This window comes from Osmerus mordax, chromosome 21 (assembly GCF_038355195.1).
Source record: "Osmerus mordax isolate fOsmMor3 chromosome 21, fOsmMor3.pri, whole genome shotgun sequence".
Lineage (NCBI taxonomy): Eukaryota > Metazoa > Chordata > Actinopteri > Osmeriformes > Osmeridae > Osmerus > Osmerus mordax.
In genome coordinates, this window is record NC_090070.1 from 1340118 (window position 1) to 1354504 (window position 14387).

Genomic DNA, 14387 nt, shown 5'->3' on the forward strand with positions numbered 1-14387 from the left:
CTGCCACATTCCAATGAATAGTTAATATTGTATTAGGCGACATACCTAACTGTACTGCTTACTTAGATGATTTAGTCATCCATTCTGCCGTGTGGTCTGACCATATCTCCTCCTTACCAGACGTGTTTCGGAGGTTGGAGAAAGCGTCCTTGACCCTTGTGGTGGAAATTTACAATACAGTGTTTTAAGAGAAGTTTAAAGTTGGTTGAGAAGCTTGATACAATGAATGTTGAATCAACTCCATTTGGTAGAGATGCAGTTTATGACACCTGGGGAGGATGAGACAGCTGGTCTGGAGACAATGTGGATTCAATTGTATTGTTATTGTGATCTGAGGGAGTAGTTTAAGATAGATGAACTGATCAAGCTGCTCTGACCCTTCCTGTTGCATGGGTGGTGTTAATTAAATACTTGTTTGAAGATGTCCACACAAAGGACAGTTGACCATTTGACTGGTGAACTCCTGTGGCTTTAGTATCTACTGGTTTGGGGAGAGATGCCACATCAAAGAACTGTGGGACACTTGGCATGGAGTCAAACTGTCACTGAGCAGTGCTGACCAATCACAGAGACCGCCATATTGATGGATTGACCATCAGAAGAACCATTTGTTCTAAGTTTATATAAGGCAGGGTTTTAGGGTAGTTCTTCATCACTCTTGCGAACGATCTGTGGCTAGCACCCCCTTCGTTATGACTGATCACAAAGTACTTTGTTAATTCTTAATTTGTACAAGCTAAATAAATTATATTGAAACCGCCATCTCTTGACTATTCAAATCTACACAGTGCCACTAGAATTTTTCTACAACACCCTCAACTTAGCTAAATGTAGCTTTGTAGCGCCCCAGTTCTAGCAGCCCCTAATTTGAGAAGCCTTTTAAATTGGAGGTATATGCTAGTGCCATTGGGGCTGGAGCAGTGCTTCTACAGGAAGATGGTGACGGAGTGGACCCTCCTGTCAGTTTCTTCTCTTGAAAGGTCAACCCCTGCCAATCCAGGTACTCTACCATTGAGCAGGAGGCTCTCGCCCTGTTGTTAGCTTTGCAATTCTTTGAGGTGTATGTTGGCTCGAGCACATTGCCTGTGGTGGTTTTTACCGACCACAACCCCTTGGTGTTCCTAAGCAGAATGTATAACCAGAATCGCCGCCTGATGTAGTGGGCCTTAAATGCAAAGGGATACAATTTGGAAATATAGCTGCAAGCAGCGATGCGGGTTCCTCCGCAAAATGGCAAAATATTATAAACATGTACACTGTTGAAGATGGAGAGTTGGACAACAAGAGAGAAAAACTATTTAATGTTTGGCCAACAACAATAGGCTGAATGGGGATTTGAACTCATGAGCAGAAGGTCACAAGTCAGTCTCTCTATCCTCTCTGCTACACACCAACTGTTAGGAGTAGAAAGGGCAGAGTATGAGCTTTGGTCAGCTTTGGGACAAAGGTTAAGAAACGGTTGACATTTCAAGGTAAAATTGCATAAAATTGCGCATGGTACATCAGAATGATGTCACCTTGAAGCCAATAAGGTTTGAAAAACCATCAGTCAAAATAATATTTGATTTATTGACACAAAGATATTGAGGCAATGTGGACACTTACATAAATACAACCCTTTCAGACATTTTTGTATTGCATTTCTCATTCCATTTCACCCTATATAAAAGACACATCTGCCTGGCCCGAACACTATCCCCATCCATGCTGTTTCCCTCTCTCCCAGCGCAGGTCATGCCAAAGCAGAAATGCTACAGCAGCCACATAAGGTTTAGATGTAGTCCAACAATTACCTCCCACAATCAATACATATCAACCGCAACATTGTTTTCAAACTTTCTCAAAGATGGCTTGAAAACCACGGATATTCACTTTCTTCTTGAGTAGATCTCAATAATAGCCTCATAGGCAACTGGCTAAGGTACAGCACACGTCCAGCTCCTTGCGAGTGTAGCCTCTGATAGTTCAGTAGCCAACTCTTTGTTCCTATTAAACAACACAACATGCACACTCAGGGTGACCAACAAGATTATATTAACTAACAAACAATAACATTACAAACATCTAACTGAACGAACACAACAACTGAAATCCCTCGCATGGCCGTTGTAACCAAACTATTTTCCACAAGTCGTTTTTTTAACATGCTGCACAGCATGCTGGGTACTCAAGAGCGCCGACTGCGTGATATGACGAGATGCTAGTGACGTGCTAAGGTCTCTGAGTCTCCTGCATTAACAAGTTCTGCTCAATTATCAAGCTATTTTTACTAATGTTTTGTTAGCTATTGAATTGTAATGCAAGCTAGCTAAAAACAATGTTAGTTAGCTTGGCTAAACTGGTTTTCAGAGCAACAGAAATCAACAAATCAGATCAGCCGAACTTTATTCAGAAAGGGGGGGATCTGTATTTTTTACTCTACTCTTAACGCATGACTATGTTTAACTTAATGTCTGCACCTCTCTATCACCAACTGTCTCTGGAGTGGATGGTGGGGGCTTCATATCCAACAAATTACACCCCTGAACTTTTAAAACAGATCTAATAGCCTACTACAATTGTAAATATCCTATGGTTTCTTTTCCAATTGGGCCTCGATACAATGTCATCTAATATTTTCTGCCCATTCTGCACAGTTTTTGGGGACTTTCCACACCAGCATCCTTTGCCCAGTCCCTCTATTCTGCCCTACTACATGTGTTTTCCAACACCAGTTACAATCAACCCTGGGCAGGGACGGCACCAGATAATTTTTAATACAGGTGCTGAGGAGGTGCTAGATCATTGACAGGGGGAGCTGCGCAATTATAAATACATAAATACTATTAATAAAGAAGCAGTACTTCTCTTGAGTGTTTTTTATTCAGATGAATAATCATTGGATTCAGGTCAAAAGTTTATCACTTGAACTGGTTTAATCACTTAAGACACTAAAACTCAGCAGCTTGGCATACTGGGACATGGAAAGGATTAAACATTTAGACTTTCATCAACGTAAAAAATGCTGGTTTGTCCTTTTTCATCAATGTCCTCAAAAAAGCAGAGCTACTGTGTCTGTGGGGTGACTGTCTGTCTCTGGAGGGCAGGCAGGGGCAAGCAGGGCCTGCAGGCAGGCAGGCAGGGCAGGCCAGCTGAATGAAGCTGTCCAGCTAGAGAGGGATAGTCCAGCAAGGGGTCTGTGTTGCTCTCCGCATTCTCTGTTGTTGCTCTCAGCATCCTCTATTGAACTCTGTTGAGCAGGCCTCTGCATGACCCTCCAGACCTGTAAAAGTTAAGAAAGGATCCATGTCAGTTCAGTTGTGAAAAACAAAGCTTTTTCCATCTACACTTGACATAAACTACAGTTTTGACTGTGAAATGCAGTGGCATTACTTGAACTTGAATCCAAATGTGTTGACCTGATGGAGACCCATGCAAAGTTATTCAAAACACGGGTTCGATTCCACGCTCTGGCAAGAGTATTTAGCTCTAAACTGGTCAATATATACACATCTGACAAAAGACCAGCTCGATCTTTGCCTGTAAACAGTGATTCTGACTGTCAGAGACCTTTAAATAGCCTGACTTACTGAAATTGGCAAAACTAGCCTGGCTAACGTAGGTTGCTTTCTCAGGGCATATGACAAATGAAACAGGCTCGCCTTGAAAAATATGATATACTGGCTATCTTTAGCAGGCCCTTGTCTACAAAAAGCAGTCCTCCCTGACGTTTTTGGAGTAGAATTGAGTGAAATACAAAATTGTTTACACACTGCCAGTGGGCGAGCCGAGCCTGACTCTGAGGCTAACGTCAAAACAATGTACCCCTGGGACGCAGTATAACTCCAATTGCAAGTCCACAAATCACAAAAATAATCGGAGCATCTGGCTAAAAGCACAATTCCCACATCTCCTAAAGGCTGCCCTCCTCGGCCTTTTTTGTGTAGACCTAACTGTAAAATGGTGAACTTGTGAACATGACGCAACCAAAACATGGCTGCCGCCTAAGCCTATGCGGTCTCCCTGGTGCATAGGCTTATTACAAAGACTTTCACCCCCCAAATCAAAATTCTGAGCCGACAGATCTGTGGGGAATTGCTTTTTCTCCTAAAGGCTGCCCTCCTCTACCTTTTAGATGAACAATTCGCCGAGATGCAAAATGACTCACTAATTAAAAACACAGAGGAAAAAAGCTAGAGCTACAGTAGCTACTTTTCGAGTTCGGTTTTCCGTCACTTCAGACTCACGATCTAAAGGTCTAAAAGTGCTAAAACTAGGGATGGGACGTATGGCACTGACAATCGAATCAAGCTCCAAACCACTTTTTCGAAACTGTGCGTATTGGTTTTGCGACACAAGCATCGATGTGATGCTTGTGTCGCAAAACCAATACGCACAGTTTCGAAAAAGTGGTTTGGAGCTTGTGTCAAATGACGATGCCACGTGATTGATGACGTTCAATGCTTCAGACGTCACGAACTGGTTCAAAGTTGTGGCGCACTTCTAAACCTTAACCCTCGTGCTGCCTTCGGGTCACATGAGCCAAAGGTTCATAACGAACCATCGTTGTGTTTACCCAATTTTACCCAATACAAAAACAAATACAAATAATTTTCTTTTAACCATTCCAATGTGGGGGGTCTGAGACAGCCCGACAGTTAAAAGAAAATGCTTCACTTTGTTTTTGTATGAGGTAAATTTGTCGCAATACGACGGTGGGTCACAATGACTGATGGGTCAGAATGACCCGAAGATAACACAAGGGTTAAAAGAGGGAAAGAAACCAGTGCTTGTCGTCTAAATAGGAGGCGAACACTACATTGGCAGAAGCGCAAACAGTTATTAATAGAGTACATAGTTATTATTAGAAGACGATTAGAGAATTATCATTAGCAGACGAGAAGTAGGTTATATTAGCAGAATAGTATAGTTCATCAGCAGAAGAGAAGTAGGTTATATTAGCAGAAAAAGTTGAGAATTATTAGCAGAAGAGCAGAAAGTAGAAGACGATAGAGTATGGATGCTACCGGAGGAAGAAAGCGATCAAGCGTATGGGAACATTTTGATATGTTATCCCCCAATAAGGGAAATAGGCTATGTGACTGCATATACCAATCATAACAAATCAATATAATGTCATGCTTTAACAACTCTCATTATTTTAAGGTTCGGTGTTTGCTGTGCCCTCAAGAGTTGGCATACAGCAATAACACCTCTCCCATGTTGAGGCACTTTCGAGCCAAACATGAGAATGTAGCTACACCGCAAGCCTATGTGACCAATCCAGGCTGCAGGTAATTAGACTATTATTAAATCAGTATTGTAATTGTATAATTAATGTAATCTAATTATTATCTGTCCATTCTATTGATAATCATGAAAATTATGATCATAAATATGATCTATGTTACAATGTCCAGAAAACTAATGCTGGATGATGCATTGGTCCACATGATCGTAAAGGATGCCCAGCCTTTTACACTGGTAGAGGACGATGGTTTCAAGGCCTTTGTCCACCTTTTGGACCCCATCTACAACATCCCTGGGAGAAAGGCCTTAAAGAAAATGGTGGAGGCCAACTACAAGGCCACTAAAGAGGAGGCCATGGCTGAGGTGAGGAAGGCCTCTGCCGTTAGCCTGACGGCTGACATATGGACCTCTATGAACATGGACGCTTACCTGGCTGTGACATGTCACTATATAACAGACCAGGCAAAGCTGTCCACAGTTCTTTTAGGGGTAGGAAAGTTTCCCCAAAGCCACACAGCAGCTCACATTGCTGAGGTAAAACACACCCTGATGGTGGAGTGGGGAATCAGAGGAAAGGTGAGAAGCCTGGTCACAGATTGTGCAGCCAACATGGTTGCCTGTGCAAACCTGCTCAGTGTGCGGCATGTGACTTGTTTTCCCCATGTCCTAAATCTTGTTGTGAAAAAATCCCTTTCTCAAACCCCAGAACTGGAAGAGATCCGCACTCGGGCACGCCGAATTGTGGGTCATTTAAAATCCAGCACCAAAGCCAAGGAGAAGCTGTCGGAAATGCAGGTCAATATGGGAAGAAAAGAACTGAAAATGATCCAGGAGGTGGACACCAGGTGGAACAGTGTTTTTGCCATGCTGGACAGACTCTACAATATCAGAGAACCACTTGGTGCAGCTCTCACCACTTTGAGCACAGACTTGAGTCCCATCACTGCTGAGGACTATGAGACAATCCGACAGTGCCTTGCCGTTTTAAAACCATTCCATCAAGCCACTGTGGAGTTGTCAGAAGAGAGAAGGGTGTCTGGATCCAAAGCGATCCCACTAATCAAAATGCTGAAGCACACTGTAGTGGGACAGTGTGCCCAGATAAGGCACAACGTTGGTGCCAAACTTGCTATGAATTTGAAACACAATTTGCTGGACAAGTTCGCTCTCCTGGAGAAGATATCGACACTGTCTGTGGCAACACTGCTGGATCCCAGATTCAAAGCAGCGGGGTTCTGCAGTGCCACTTGTGCACAGGGTGCCACTGTGAGGCTGACCAGGGAATGTGCCCACTTCTTTGAGGCCGATGTCTCAGAAGGTTCTGCTCCACAGGAGTCAGCAGTGACACCGGGTACCTCGGCTCAAGAAGCTGAGGACAACCTTTGGGCCCTGTTGGACTGCGAAGTAGGATCACAGCAGGTGACCAACCCAACTGCCAGTGCCACTGTGGAGGTTCAAGGGTATAGTATTTTGTTATTGTTTACTGCTGAATTATAATTGGTTGAATTAAATGACAATGCTTTTTCTCTTTAGAATTAATACAAGTACATTTCTTTCTATACAGTTATTTGAAAGAACCAAATGTGGCCAGGACGGAGGACCCTCTGGACTACTGGGTCACACGCAAGGCCCTTTACCCTCAGCTATTTAAAGTGGCCATGCAGTTTCTGTGTACACCAGCATCCTCAGTGCCTTGTGAGAGGATCTTCTCGGCTGGAGAAATTGTGAGCCAGAGGAGAAGCCGCCTGAAGCCCAGTACAGTCGAAACAAATCCTGTTCCTGAATAAGAACTTATAAATGTTCTCAAATCAGACTGTTGCACAAACACATTCCCCCAAACCCCGTTATGGTACACTGTCTTTTCATATTGCACAAGCACATCCCCACTGTCCCCACAAGTATTCCCCTGATTCACAATACATATCACAAATGTAAGGAAAGAGACAGCTATATAAGCAGAGTGGTCGTGTAGGCTACTACTCTGTATCAGCGGTCATTTAATACTTCCATACACTTAAGCATTCTACCACCCTTATACTGTTTGCTGAATATTACAAAGTGTGGTGGACTAGTTGAACATCACAGTAAAACATATTTATTGTATGAAAATTACACAGTTCTCAAATACACATGTATGGTTTTAATGAAAGGGCTATACAAATACATTTGATTTGATGAATGAACACGAATATTAGACCATCACGTAGCCTTACAAAAATGAACGACATTGAATAATTAACAGGCGAAGTACCGTCAGAAACTACTGGTACATCTCATTCAGTTAGTTTAAACCGCTGCTATAATTTTAGCTGACCACTAGATGTCACTGTGCTCTCCAATTTCAATGCACCAATAGTTCGGCTCTTTGGTTCGGCACAATCCGGAAGAAACTACCAAAGCTTCACAAGGCATCGTTTGCCCATCCCTTCTCGTCACTCTCTGCAAATAAATCGGTATGGTCATGGAAGATGCGTTCTCTCCTCAGGGGACAATCTGCAAAATTTTGCAGCAGCAATAAACACGCCATTGTGTGATGTTGTCTTAGTGTGCGGAATAAGACTACTTTGGGCCTATAAATACCGTGATAAGTCACTTATTATTGGACGGCAAGGTTCCCCGTTAACATAGTTGATGTGAATTGAAGGCAAAGCAAAGGTAGTTCATTTAAATAGGCCTAGCACAATTCATACACCATGGCAATTCAAAGTGCTTTACAAATGAGCAGAAGTGTAAGTGTAGTGTGTATTTATTAAAACAAACATTTAATTATGTGTAAAATAATAAAAAATATTAGTTGCATGATTATAAAGGAAGATAAATTAGAACTGACGAAAACGGTAAAACATGTCAGCTCTCAATTGTGCGTAAGAGTGCTCTTGGGTGTGCGTACATGGGCTGAACATTTCAGCCCTATGCCTGGCAAGTGTGAAAGCGCCGAATTGCGTAGATGCCAAGAGCGGTATTGCAGACAGATTTCAATTATAACTCGCAACATATTGAAAGACATTTTTGGAGCTGTGAACTTAGTTCAAAAAAATGTACTATGAACTGAACTAGTTCATGTAGAAAGTGAACTTTCCCAACACTGTCATTACCTAGCATATTGATTACTTGGTAAACTGAACCCATGTTCATTTTAATACCAAGTTTATTTGTATACAGTAGACTAACTTTTTACAGCAGTGAGAGTAGGATGTATGTATGTCCACACAAAAGTTGTATTATAAATGTTTGCATGCATGTCTGCTTATGACAAGGTAAATACAGTTAGATTACCCCAAAATTTCCTGTTAATTCCTGTTAATTCCCGTGGAAAGTTTCCAACTTTGAATATTCCCGGAATTTTGCAATCCTAGGTGCAAATGAACAACTGTCCCAGACGAGTGTCTGAGTGACCAGTGACAAAGGGGCTGTATCATTCTGGTTTCTGCCAATACAGCCCTGCACGCTTTAATGTGATACTTTTTATATAATACAATACAAGAACAAATGTAGCTTGTGAAAGTGCTTTCTTAAGCCAGTTGAAGGCACGGTACACATGCACGTGTGTGCACATGATCAGGATGGTACCACCTCCTCATTTTGAGCCAGGAAAACCTCTGCCCGGATATCACTGCTTTGAACATTATTATTGTGGATACGCAGGTGAATTTTGAATAGGCTTTTTGTTTCACATACACAATCACAGTGTGGGCAGCTGTAGGTTGTCACTACTGTGTGAATCCTGCTGTGCTTCTTCAATTCATTACAGGTAGAGAAGGCTTTATCACAGCATTCACAGATGTAGGGCTTCTCACCAGTGTGTTTCCTTTTGCGGTGAAGGCTGAGAGTACTAGCCCGTCTGCAAGTTTGACTACAGAGGTCACAGCTGTAGGGCTTTTTTCCAGTGTGGATCCTGCTGTGCTTCGTCAATTCAGTAGAAGAAGAAAAGGCTTTATTGCAGCATTCACACCAATAGGGCTTTTCCCCTGTGTGGGTCCTGCTGTGAAGGCTGAGAGTACCAGCCCGGCTAAAGGTTTGACCACAGAGGTCACAGCTGTAGGGTTTCTCTCCTGTGTGGATCCTGCTGTGAACTCTGAAAGTGTCAACTCGGCTGAAGGTTTGACCACAGAGGTCACAGCTGTAGGGTTTCTCTCCTGTGTGGGTCCTGCGGTGAACTCTGAAATGGCTAGCCTGGCTAAAGGTTTGACCACAGAGGTCACAGCCGTAGGGCTTCTCCCCAGTATGGATCCGGCTGTGAACTCTGAAAGTCTCAACTCGGCTGAAGATTTTACCACAGAAGTCACAGCTGTAGGGCTTCTCTCCAGTGTGGATCATCATGTGCTGCTTGAGGTTTCTGGATGAGGAAAGACTCTTCCCACAGGTGTCACCGTGCTGTGTCTCCATAACTCAGGTCTCTCTTTGTTCTCTGGTCTCTTGTCTCTGGAAGCTTGTTTCTCTCTGGTTGATCCGCTCTCTGGTTGATCATCTCTCTGTAGTTTTCTGGTGTTGGAGGAAGTCTCCCTCTGTCTAGTCTCCGCCCACAATCAAGAGATCTAGAGGAAACAGTTCTTAGTTAATAAGCATTCAGCCTTCACACAAAAACATTTATTTTCTCTGTCATAAGGTTTGTTTTACATATGTAACAGTGGTCATTTTGTGAGAATAGTGTTTATTCTATAATAGTAATAATTAGTTATTTTGCCTGGAGAAACACAGAAAACTGCATGTCCAGAAAACAACTCCTTTTTATAGTTTTTTTTTTACAAAATAATATTATAAACAACTTCATTATACAATACGCAGCAAATGTAAATTGAATACAAATTACTATGGTTTCTGATTGCATCGTTTTAAATCCAATAATAATAACAATATACTTCATAGCATATTTTTCATCTATGATGCACCAGAAATATAAAATTTTGTATTGAAAGCTGAGAATTACAAAACTAAAGAAACTAGTGCAGTTCAGTCAAGACACTCACGTGATTGATTTCACCATTTATTCATATACATGAAAAATAGTTTTAACATTGGCGCAATGGATGTACATGGGGAAGCGCTCCCTGCCTTCACTGCAGCATGCATGACATGAGGCAGGGAGAAACAAGTTAAATCCCCAAAACACAGACATTCCGCCAGTCTCTACAGTGTTTCCTCTAGGATTTTTCAGTCAGTAGCCTATCGATTAAGGTCCTCGAAAGCATGTACACTGTCTGCTTCATTTGATCTTGATAGGCTAATCATTCTGTAGCAAATAACAATAAACCCACTATATATTAATCAAAACTACTTCAGCATAATAATGCACTTAAAATACAAACCTGAGCAAGGGCAGCAATCGCTATCGAATCAACAGACGTGCAATTTAGCTAGACCGGGGAAGAATACAAACAACGAAAATCACCAGTTAACTTAATTTAAATTAGCAAGAACTATAGACTAAGTTTAATTTATTTATTTTTCTAGGAAAAATTATAGGCCCACTCACTTTGGCACTGGCCCGCCCAAAATACAATTTCTGCCTACGCCCCTGGCGGAAACACTGCTACAGTTTGCAGTCTTCATCATCACTTTCAATAACACATTTTCGCTTCTTCTGAATTTCCTCATGGCTGTTGATGTCTATCATTAGGTGCGTTCGACTTCATGCAGCGCAGGCGTCGCCTGCAGCCCGGCTGACTTGAAGCAGACAATGGCATTCTCAGCTTTAGGTCATCCGGCTGCAGCCGTCTGTCAGTGCCGCATGAAGTCGAACGCACCCAATATCGCTCATTTTGAAGATGACGTCAGAGGGCGAATAAGGATTCGTATCAGACCGGCGGTCAATACGCGGCTGGCATGACTACCCATTAGCCAATCAGAACGCTCGTACTGTTGTTGCCATATAATAAATGTCCAACACACTTGATTCAAATGAATGGTCATAAGCAGGCTTCTGCAGAGCTGGATAACGACCCATTCATTTGAATCAGATGTATTGGAGCAGGGAAACATCTAAAACTTGCAGGACAGGGGTGCCCTGAGGATCAGGGTTGGGAACCACTGGTCTAGAGATCTGGAATACATTCTCCACCGCCTGAAACCGGTTCTGTCTCCTCCTTCTCTTGACCCACAGAGTTGTGCAGCCTAGTGCATCTTCTTATCTCCTGGTGTGGCCATTCTGCCTCCCTTATCTGGTAGGGCTCATTGGCCTTGAGCATGCTGACTCCATATTCCCTGCAGTTGTGCAATCACCCCATGCACCCCTCCCTGTTAGTATGCTGACTTCTTGTTTTTCCTCTTATTCCCTTAGACAATGACATTTAAGTACTGGCGACAATGATATATTTGGAATATATGTTCAACATTATCATTACATATTTTGATATATCTGAAGCATTGATTGTATTTTCATCCAAAAAGAAGCATTGATTTTCATCCACACTTGCTAGCAAGTTAGTCGAGTGCCGGTGTCATCTAGCCCAGTGGTTCTCAACCCTGGTCCTCAAGTACCCCCCTGTCCTGCATGTTTTAGATGTTTCCCTGCTCCAACACACCTGATTCAAATGAATGGGTCGTTATCTAGTTATGCAGAAGCCTGCTAACGACCATTCATTTGAATCAGGTGTGTTGGAACAGGGAAATATCTAAAACATGCAAGACAGGGGGTACTTGAGGACCAGGGTTGAGAACCACTGATCTCTGTACTGATTTTACTCAGTACAGAGTAGTGTAATAGTTATTATATCTTGTACCAACGCCTTTTTATTTTATGTCAAATATAATTTCACAAAGCAGGCGTTCACTGACCGCTACATCTACAGTAGAAAACATAACAGTAACTTTTACCACAATCACTACAAACATACAGCTATTCCCATTAAAGTCAACAGCTGAATCTAGCTAGTCGAGCTCTACTGTACACAGTAACATAACACAACGGAAGAAAATAACGGAAGGTCTACGGTAGGTCTACTGTAACTAGCACCGTGGTGAGCTTAAAACTAAGCACACAAACGCAAATCCTGGACACAACGATGTCAAAAGCAACGCATAATGCAAACCTTGAGTCTTGCTGTTAGATTTGCAACAGGGCTTTGAACTTCAAAAACAGAAATAAAATGTAAGGCGTCACATAGTTCACTTTACATACCTCCAGTACGGTAAACAACTTTCAACCTTCAGACTGAGCAGCATTGCGGAGTTCTTCTTTTTCTTTTAATGGCAGATTGCCACCAACGTTCATGAGATGCAGCACCGCCACCTACTGTTCTGGAGTGAGAGGCCGTGCTCCTCCTACACTGGGATTTGGGTGAAGACAACAGGACAAGAGGAAAACGAGTTCTATAGGATCCTCCTTTGTATGGTTAAACATGGAAAACAAGATGCAAGAATGACAATTTTACGTATCTAGTGAGGTGGATTAGAATTACATTAAGACATGAATCAAAAGAAGGAAATGTTTAGAAATGAGAGAAAATCAAGGTCTCCATTAGATGAGATAATAATATTGATAATTGAAATACAATATTTCAATAAAGAGGATATATGATCTGTATGATCCAGTGTTCTGTAACAAAGAGGAGATATGATCTGTATGATCCAGTGTTCTGTAACAACCAGACTGTATTCTGAGCAGGTCTCTGTTCCCCTCCTTCTCCTCCAACATCTCAATATCCTGGCCTTATCCTCATGAGGATCACGCACAATCAACAAGGAGGGTTGGTCACAGTCCTCTGTACAGGGGGAATTTGAATCTAAAGTCTCTTGATTGGTAGTCATATACTCTACTACTGAGCTGTATCCCCTCAAATGTACTCTTCAACTTCTTCGATGAGCGGAAGAAACGCATATGTTTCCCTTCTACCCCAGCATTATGTACATTTAATAGCATGCATTTAATGCCAATACATGTGTATGTATAGGTTGGACAGGTCTGAAAACAGAATAGTCCATGGTAGATGGGGGATTATTATGTTGTATTTTTTCATTTATTTCGTTGACTTAAACAATAAGAGTAATATTTACAATCTTAAAAAAGGATTTGATGGTGAGAACATTTATTTTGATGTTGATACATAGAGGTTTTAGTACTTGTCTTTTGTAGGCTGTAGGCATGTGAACCTTTGGTCCGTTTTCAGAACAGCTGATATTCTGGATCAGAAGGCTGATGTTTTCGACCTGTCTGAGTAGCCCACCCTATGAGCAGGCTAACTGCATTAAATTCGCATGCCTTTGAACCTATACATTAGTAAGAAGAGCCATGTGAAATACTTTGAACCTGCTAAACAACATACATTTCCTTTGGTAATCATAGCTGGGGTGTATTTCCTCAGAATGCGATGTCGTGGAGCAAGAATGTTGGTTTGCGTTTGAATGATGAATTTTAAGGATTTTGTGTTGAGAAGAACATCTGTTATTTACACAGAAAACCGACATTCTCCTCTTTAATTCTATTTTTTTTTAAAGTATAATGTGAGACAACATTTGCTCAACATTTGATAACCGATTCCCTGGCCTGAATACGTCCACTATTGCAAACATATACATATAAACAGATAACTTATTAAATTAAAATTCCAGCATTAAATACATTTACATTACATTTACATTTAGTCATTTAGCAGACACTCTTATCCAGAGCGACTTACAGTAAGTACAGGGACATTCCCCCGAGGCAAGTAGGGTGAAGTGCCTTGCCCAAGGACACAACGTAATTGCGCGGCCGGGAATTGAACCAGCAACCTTCGGATTACTATCCCAATTCCCTAACCGCTCAGCCACCTGACTCCCAAATACAAAGCATCATGACACTTTATATGATTTCAAGTTATTCATTATCACACTAGCATTTAATTATCACGCCACACCGCATTACACCGCACTGAACTGTAAGTAAAGTTTTGAAAAAGTTAAAAAAATGACCAAAATAATGAAACCTGTAATCAATCAAATCCAAGATTGATGTAATCTGTAATAAAAGAACGAATATCATTCACGTCTTACTGCTAAACTGAGCAGTCACACAAAAGTGAATGACGAAAACAAATCCTTTCCGTTTTCTTTTCGGAGCGTATGTATTCAGATCACGTGAAAAATGATCCAAAGACTCGTATCCGAAGACACAGTCATGGTTTTCTTTTTGTTTCAGACTCTTACCCGAAAGAAAGAACAAATCGTTTCTCTCCCGACCG

The 14387-nt window shown here is 41.8% G+C and overlaps 1 long non-coding RNA gene across 1 annotated transcript; it reads right to left on the reverse strand.

The window, feature by feature from the left end:
• Nucleotides 1-2845: 2845 nt before the first annotated feature.
• On the reverse strand, nucleotides 2846-12385 carry LOC136965328 (uncharacterized). Its single transcript, XR_010879287.1, has 3 exons — nucleotides 12347-12385; nucleotides 9027-9764; nucleotides 2846-3262 (listed from the first exon to the last, which is right to left on the reverse strand). It is a non-coding gene; the product is annotated as an uncharacterized lncRNA (long non-coding RNA).
• Nucleotides 12386-14387: the final 2002 nt, after the last annotated feature.